The 9023-nt window shown below is 41.3% G+C and overlaps 1 pseudogene; it reads right to left on the reverse strand.

The window, feature by feature from the left end:
* Positions 1-3251: 3251 nt before the first annotated feature.
* Positions 3252-5297, reverse strand: LOC147888359 (L-type lectin-domain containing receptor kinase S.4-like; annotated as a pseudogene).
* Positions 5298-9023: the final 3726 nt, after the last annotated feature.

Below are 9023 nucleotides of genomic sequence, written 5' to 3' on the forward strand. Positions count from 1 at the left end.
TTACAGCGGTATGGTATGAGCCAAGGGGCAGGAAGGAGAACCAAGATAACAGTACATTGTATAGTAGTTGTTTGAAAAAGGAATGGGTCCCAAACCATGAAGCAATTTCAAGACTTTCCACAGAGACAGTCATAGTATCCTGGAAATCAAGGTCAAAGAAAACAAAGAAGCACATGGGGTATGATGTAGAAGACAAAATAAAATTACTGCAACCAATTATTACGCACATTACAGAGTTCACAAAGATGCTCACTCGGGAGGAAGTAGAAGGAGATAGCGCAAATGAAGAATGCCCATGATAACACCATTCAAATATCGAGAAAGAGTGAAGGTGGTGGTGGTTGTCAGATGAGAGTGAATAAAGATGGCACCCAAGCGACAAGTGACGACAGAAAGGACATTCTGAACAAGCAAATGTTTGGATCGCTCATTTCTGTGATCATGATAGAAAAGGACATTCAAACAAGCAAATGTTTGGATCGCCCATTTGTACTAAACTCATTGTAAGGGAAAAATTAAATTATTGAAAAGGCCACAGGAGATCCTTTGTACAAAGACTCATCCAGAGCAATATTTGTTGTAAAACTTATGACATGATAATGTAAAATTGCAAGCATAGCTATTGCTACTTTTTGGAGTACAAAAGAGGCTTCCATCATGTCTCATGTGTATATAAACCTTTTAATTTCTTGAATATTCAAGAGTGTTATAGTTTTCTGCATTGAAAGTAAAAAGAGTCTTACAGGTCTCTTATGTATACATTTTTAAAATGTTGTGAATCCTCAATAGCATGGTTTTTCATGGATTTAAACTAATAACTCGGATTTTTTATTTTAAGAATATGATTCTTATAAACAAGAAATAGAAATTTAGGATTTAATAGTAGTTTTTGCATTATTTGTACAACATTGTAGAGAGATATTTTGAAATGTCTTATGTGAAAATGATAGTGCCAGAAAGTAAACTTTTGATTCTTGAATGACAGTTTCATAAAGTAAACTTTTCAGTTGGGAAGGATTTTAAGGAATAGTCCAAAAGTAGACATATGAGTCCAAAATTAATGAAATAAGTGTTAAGGTGAGAAGGAAGAGTGGGAGCAATAGGATGACCACGAAGGTGAGCAGGAAAAGGAGTAGGATGAATAGGAAGGTGAGTAAGAAAAGAAGGATGAACAAGGAAGCGAGGTGCAAGAAGAGCAAGGATAGGGAGACAATGAGTAGGAACTAGAATAGCAAGGAGGATAGCCCACTGGGAAAAAAGGTGCAGGAACAGCAAGGATAGGGAGACAATGAGTAGGAGCTAGAATAGTAGGGAGGATAGCCCACTAGGAAACAAGATGGAGAGAAGAAGCCAGAGGGGAACAACGATGAGGGCACCGCTAAGCCAAAACAAGACAAACAGGAGGAAAACGTCGATGAGGGAAATGAGCAATAGGAGAACTAGAAGGGGAACAAGTAGTAGGGCACCACATCGAGCCGAGCATCAGGGGGCTACATCACTCACTCCTCTTACTATGCATCTACCCCATTCACCCTTTCAATGCCTTGTGTCTGTGGAGCCATTTCCCATGGACCCACTACTTACTAAAGATGAACATCAAGGCGGGTTGCCATAGAAAGTTAGTTGGTAGGTGCTTAGAGAAAATATGGTCCATGCAATACAAGCACTTAATTACCTAGCCAACCATTGGATTCCCTCCGAGGTACTCGAGCATGATTTGTTCTTGAAAACCAAGTACTGGGAAGATGTTACAAGGTTTTTTGAGGAACAAACTTCCAATCTTTGTCGAGCTAAAGAGGACCTGGCTATTGAATTTAAGTCTTTGCAAAAACACTTAGAAGGAAAGTGAGTGGAGACCCTCATTTAAACAATATCTCATACTTTTAACAAGAGTGCACAAGTGTGCGTGGGCACTGACTCCTAGTAGATTGGTAAAGCAAGTGCTTTTGGATGAAGCAAATCATTTTTTAAAGGGTGTTGTACTATCTAAACACGGTTTTTGTAAGGTGATCTTCATAAATGGAAATTTGAAATACACAACTTAATTATTTTTTAAAAAAAATACTCGTGAAAATTCACAAAAGACTTCACTACTATATAGCACTACCTCTAAGGAGAGAGTGCTCATAGAATGGTGTCATACAGGATAAAATAATTTAGTACCTCTCATATAAGGCCAAAATTTATTTTATTTTTATTTATTTATTTGAAAACGAAGAGAGGCGTATATTAAAAAAATGAAAAATACAAAGGGGCCCAGTAAAATGGGCGAACCCCGTCCGGGGGCAACGTTGAGAATAGCGACTTAACACTCTACCTTAGAGAAGGTACATCAACTCCAAGACGCTTGGCTAATCAAAGGGTGTTTTTCTTAATAATTCTACTAAAATCTACCAACAATAACTTAATAAATGAAGCAACACAACTAACTCTCATCGCATATGGGGTCCCATCCTTACAAATCACTTGGTTTCCAACATCCCACACTACAAGCATAACTGCCGTCCTAACATATGGCCGGCAAGCCGGCAAGGTCGAGGGGAGCTTCGAGGAGTTACCAAGTTTTGTTTCTTAGAGAAGAGGCCTTCACTTAGGCCTAGCGAGGGGCATGCAAAAATTTTCCATCTTTATGCTCACATTACGCAAACAAGGTGGAATCCCACTAACGCCCTGTCTTTTGGAGTGTCATTATAAGTCTAAGTGTAAAGTAGCTCCATAAATATTTCTAATAACTTGTAAAAGGGAAATGATAGGTGAAGGAATATGGGGAAATGTCTATGACTGAAAGAGAGGAGAGAAAAGAGATGAAAGAGGTGTGTAGTGTGATGGACCATTAAGTAAAAGTGGGAAAGTACCTATTTTGGCAAGAGTAATATAAGGGTGGAGACAAAGAGAGCCTCTATCTTTAGAGAAAAATACCTAACAAAAGACAAAACCATTTAGGATCTCCACAACAAAAGACAAGAATATCACAAGAAAAAGCAAAAACCTTAAACCTTAAACACATTAGAAGCTCTTAAACGACCACTAACGCACACTTAAAGCTCATACCATCTCACCATTCAAAAATTGGTTAGTATGACCATTCAAATTGTGGTTGACCAAATGAACTAACTTCAAAACTATGGACCTAATTAACAACTCACCATCCCTTAGGGACCTTGCATGTTCCAAAAATTTCCATCTTTCCGTAGAACTTTCAAGAGACCCTACCATCATAGTCCTCCCTAAAGAAAGGTCGTCTCCTATTTCTATATAGTGTAATTTAAAAGAGGTAATATGCATCTCTCTTCGGCAGCCTTTACCGAGACGGAGCGCACGGTGGACTGCAGAGAGCGCTGGACTGGAATGTCCAGCCCATCTCGAGGAGGAAGGGCCAAGTGCTTGGGCCAGGGACGAGGAATATGGACTGGTAAGACAGTGATTTCTTGTAAAGCTTGGTGCACTTGCCTCATGGGTGGGCGTGAGTGAGGGCAAGCTTGGCTGCACAGAAGGGCCAAGTGGAGCACGCATCGCCATTTCAGCTTCTCCCTCTCGCTGAGCGATGTCTGTAAAAGGTTTGGATCGAGGGCGTCCTGGATGGTGCTGCTGTGGTGTAGCAGCCACACCCAGTCCACAAGGCCGAGATTTAGAGTGGCATCTAATGAGCGCCGCCCACAAGCTACCTCCAATGCCAACACTCCGAAGCTGTATACATCCGCCTTATCCGTCGCTTTCCCCTTGTACACCACCTCCGGGGCGACGTATCCTGGCGTGCCCGCTGAAGTTATACTCACAACTTGATCGTGCTTTATGAGACGCGCAAGCCCGAAATCCCCCAGCCTCGCCTCGAAGCTCTCTGTTAACAGCACGTTGGCTGCCTTCACATCCCTGTGTAGCACGCACTCTCCCAAACCTCCGTGCAAGTATTCCAGTGCAGCAGCAACCCCCACTAAAATGTTGTACTTCGCCTCACTCGTTAGTGGCTGGCTGCGCCTTCTCTCCCCATAGAGATAGGTGTCCAGGCTGCCGTTGGCCATGAACTCCTAAACCAGCAGAGCTTCCCCTCTCTCGTAGCACCAGCCTTGTAACTGCAGCAGGTTGCCGTGGCGAATTTGGCTGATGATCTGCACCTCTCGTGCGATTTCAGCCTCCATTCTCAAGCCATCCTTTAGCCTCTTCACCGCCACCGGGGTTCCACCAGGAAGGATGCCCTTGTATACGTTGCTGGATCCCCCTTGGCCCACTTTCTGCTTATCACTGAAGTTTTGAGAAGCTCTCTTCAGATCTGTGTACCTATACCGGTGCATGCCAATGGAAGCCATCTCCATTCCAGGTGTCTCCCTCCTTCGGTGGGATGCTGATTTTCTCCTTCTAACAACCAGAACGATGCTACATAATGCTACAGTACATAGTACGACTACCGCTCCAGCGACACGGATCCGAACCCGCGGATTCGACTGATATCGTTTCTTATTCACGTCCTCCACGGTGAAATTCCAAGAGTAGAGGACATTGCCTTGAGAATTATTACCGGAGGTGGCTGTAATGCCAACATACAACATATCCTCGTCCTTGAAGATCTGAGTGAGATTATAATTAGCCAACAGGCATGGCTCCGGAGGACGCTGATCGGCCATGGCGCTGCTGTTGGTCACCCACACTTGGATCAGGTGGCTGCAAGCATTATAGCTCACCCAAGCAGTGAAAGTATAGTTGTTGTAGAGGAAGAGCTCTGGATAGAACCTGGATTGATTGGAGGTGTCGAGAACCGCCATAGATTTCAGGCTATTGATGTCGATTCCGATGTGACTGGCGCTCGGGTCCACGATCTCCGCTTGAAGGTTCTGGAACGTGTCAAACTCAACGGCAAAGAACTGATGCTGCTTTCGATTGAGGCGGGACTCGGAGGTGAGGCCAAGGAGCCGGCCAGTGCTGTTCAAGGGGGCTTGCGCATCTGCGGTAATGGTGAAAGCAAGGCCATCGCCAGAATGGTTATACGGGGTATTTGTGACGATCTGGAACGTGAAGGAGGTATGGAATGAAACGAGGTGGGGAATGGGCGTCTTGTAGAGAACACGGCCAACGTCGTAGAGCTGGTAATTTCTGAGGGTAGAATCGGGGTTTGGAGTGAGCCAGATGGAGTCCCCGGTTGCATCCCCGGTGTAGGAGGGCTTGTAGGAAGTATCCTTCGGTTTCTGAAGTAAAAACCCATCTATGGTGTGAACTGTTGGCCAATTAAACTCTAAGCTCAAGACCACATTGAAGAACAAGCTTACGACGAGGAAGAGGTGTGCCGAAGCTTCATTTCCTGCCATGGATATCTGATTGAGAAACTGGTGTCTAGACTCTATACATATTGACACTATAGATTTATAGGTGATGAGCGAATCTCGGGAATGTCTTGGGCGCCCTACTGTTGTGTTTGCAACTTTGCTGTGTAAAAGTCGGTCTTGCTATTTCGCCCGGCCGTGAGCACCGACTTCGTACCTACGCGGACTTTGTGACCGAGAGACCCGGAAATCAGGGTTAGACGGGTCTTTCAGCTAAATTGACCCTATGGCTACAAGAGAACACGTGATCTTGACGAACTTAAACACTCCGCGATTTTCTCTTTCACCAGCCCCCTTTTTCGTAAACAAATACAAAATTACAAAAAAGTCGGTCTTGTTATTCTCATTTTATTAGTAGTGCCTCGTGACTAAGTTTCCACTTGCCATTTTAAGTAAGGTGAATGATAATAAATCATTCATAAGGCCTGCCCAAAATCTAAAATACCAAACAAGTTGAATACATTTAAAAGGCCTACGGGAAGGTGAGAGAGAAGAAGAAGAACAACAAGAAGAACAAGAAGAAGAGAGAGCGAAAGGGGGAAAAAAAAATGGGGACAAAAACAGCAAGCACCAATTGGATGACGACAAAAATAGTTGCCTTGGACGAAGAAGAAGAAAAAGAAGAGAGAGAGAGAGAGAAAGGGGGAGAAAAAAATGGGGACAAAAAAAGCAAGCACCAATTGGATGAGGACAAAAACGAGCATGCCAAAAATAGCATTTTATCATCTCCACCAAAACCAACAATTGATTACTATAGCCTTTCCTATGGCCAGGCCAAAAAGAAGACGAATTGGATTTGTAATGCGGAAAAGAGAGGATGAATTGAAAGCTCATGAAAGAGAGAGAGAGAGAGAGAGAGGGGGGGCGAGCGGGGGGGAGGGAGATAGAGACAGTGGCTAAAAATATGGAGGATTTGTTGAGAAGAAAATAGCAAAGGGATTATCAAATAAATTCGAAAATCGAAAATGACCATTTTTCACTTCTTGGTAATAGCCTTCACTTAGACCTACCTCGTGGCAGGCCAAAAATTGAATCTACTTGTGGGCCTAAAACTAAGATCACTTTTATCAAATTGCCCAACGCACTTTAAAAAAATCAAGCGCTTTCTCTTTTCCATCCAAAATGCCCACTTTGCCACATTACTAAAAGGCAGAGTCCACTTTCACTATGAGCTCTTGTTAAAATTTAATTTTTTTGAACATTTACTGTTTCAAAAATGACTAAGTGCAATAGTAAGGCTATATTTAGCCAACCAAATCTACTTCACATCTCTCTAAGCTAGCAATCTCTCTCTAAGCGATATTTATGTGAAAGTAATAGTAAAAATACTTTAGTTAGTCCCTAGGGTAGCTCTATATAGACCATGGGCCATGGCACCTACCCATTTAAAACTTGTAAGATTTCCTGGGGGATTCAGAGGGGGAAACTTATGATATCACATGAGTGTACAATAGGGGTTTTTTTTGAAATGAGGCATAAGCTTATACATTAGGGGTGGGGGCCCTTTTTTTTCCCCCAATATTGAATTTAAGCTAGGGGGACCATGTCATATTTAAGAAGGGGGGACATAGTATAGGTTACCTTGGGTAACTAGTCCAAACAAGTTTGATTTTGTGTATGGTTTTAAATAGTCATAGGGAAAGTAACCTAAATTTGCTTATTGTGTAATCTAAATGCTTGAGAAAGAATGTAGATTTAAGGAAAGGGGGGGCATAATGGAATTTTTGTGGTATCTTATAAACTTAAATAGGAGTGTTTTATCATCCTACGTGGATCTTAAATAGGGGGTTTTCTTGAAGTTCATGCACGCAGGTGACGTCCCCCTTTAATGAAGAGTGAATCCCCCGGGTAAGATTTATAATGTAGAAAAAACCTACTTCTTATAAGACAATAATTTTTAATAGCCAATAGGACAAAAGATAAAAAGTAAAAAGAAATTAAAACTTGTAAGGCAATCATTTACAAATTCTTCAATGGTCGATCCCAAGATTATTGGCAAAAGGAATTTTAACTCAACAAAGCTCCATTTCTCCACATAGCGGGTTGGATCAAAGAAACTTTGACGAAACGAAGCTCCATTCCACATAATCGGTTAGATATTGACACAAGAAACTAATTTGACTAAAAGAAGTCCAATTTCTCCACATAGTCAGGCCTATGGCATGACAATATAGTTATTTTTCTCACCCTTTGCATGGCTCAGTCAAGCAATCATTAGGGGAGAGTTGGGGTCAAAAAGGGCCTCCTAAGGGGAAGGTAAAAGAAAAGTAGTCTGATTCTTCAAGTTAATACACTCATGAATCATTTCACATAAGCTCCAATGCCATCTAAGATTCAAATTCAAAATTTAGAGGAAAACTAAAAGCCTAATACACCTTGTCACTAGGAAGCTCTTGATAAGATGACACTAAAAAATAAAGTTAGACAAATTTTGGATTCTAGCTATAAGCAGTCCATGCCCCCCCCAAAAATGCCCATGAACCTTTTGTGAACTTTTAAAACCTAAGGCCCTTTTGAGACCCCCAATCTCCATTAATAGAGACAAAAAAAGGTGAAACTTTTCATCAAGCCTTCCTTCAGCTTTAAATTTTATTACTTTAATAATTGTTATTATTAACCTATATTTTATTCATAAATGTTGTACACGTGAAAAAAGCTATCTTGTAAAAAAGTGAAAAACCTTCATCTAAAAATTGAGAAATTATATACAAAGGGGAATTTTAACTTTTGAAGGTTTTCTTCTATAATCTCTCAAAATCAACACATATTTATACCTTCAAGTCTTAAAATTGAGGTTTTTTTTAGCGTTGATGTATGCTATCCACCTTTCATCCCTCTTCACGAACCCCTCTCTTTGAAGCTCTTGGAGTATACCATATCCACACTCTTGGAATATATGCAAGGCCTAATTTAAATACCCCTTATCTATAAATTTTTCATGAAAAAAACATACCCTTTTTCTCTTCAATCTATGAATACCCCCTTTAAATGGTACTGTGACGCCAAAAATTGATATTTTTTATTTGGCATTGGTATTGTTTTCTTCTATGTTTGATAAGAGTTTGAGTATCAAGTGATAGCCTAGCGGCTCTCACTTAGTTCTATTTTCTAAGATATTGTAAGGGATTGAGAGGATGAGTGGAATCGATCATTATAAATACCATAAGTATGAATTATAAATACCTTGGTATGGGGTGAGAGTTATTTGTGTATAGGATATTATGAGGTTTTAAGAAAATAGGAAGAGTGAGTCATATAAAGAGGTGGGCTCATGTCCATGTGTTCTAATAATATAAGAGAGGCCACATGCCAAGCGCGTGGAAGGCATGTGGAGGAGTGTGGAGTCAAGAGGAATTCTTCTAGAATTCCCATGTGGAATAAGGAGGATGTGAACATATGGAAAAGAGAGGGTCCCTATGGGCTCCATGTGGGGAGACTCTTGACTTTCTCAATATTTTAAGAGTCTTGAGCATCTTTTGATGGGACACATGGCAAGAGTAGCCAAAAAGGACATGGATGGTGACATACGGGCTTATGCAATTGATGGGGAAAGGAATCTACAGGCAGCAATTGTAAATGGGTGAAGGAGGGTAACAAAATCTCTATAAAATGAGCCCTCCTCTCCCTTGTTCATCATCTCTTCCACCATTAGGCCTCATGTTGCTGTAGCTATAGTCTCCTCAAGCCTCTTCCATGAGCCTTCTCTCCCTC

The sequence above is a fragment of the Dipteris shenzhenensis genome, chromosome 21 (genome assembly GCF_047967505.1).
Source record: "Dipteris shenzhenensis isolate YYH24624 ecotype China chromosome 21, Dip_SZ_1.0, whole genome shotgun sequence".
NCBI classification, from domain to species: Eukaryota; Viridiplantae; Streptophyta; class Polypodiopsida; order Gleicheniales; family Dipteridaceae; genus Dipteris; species Dipteris shenzhenensis.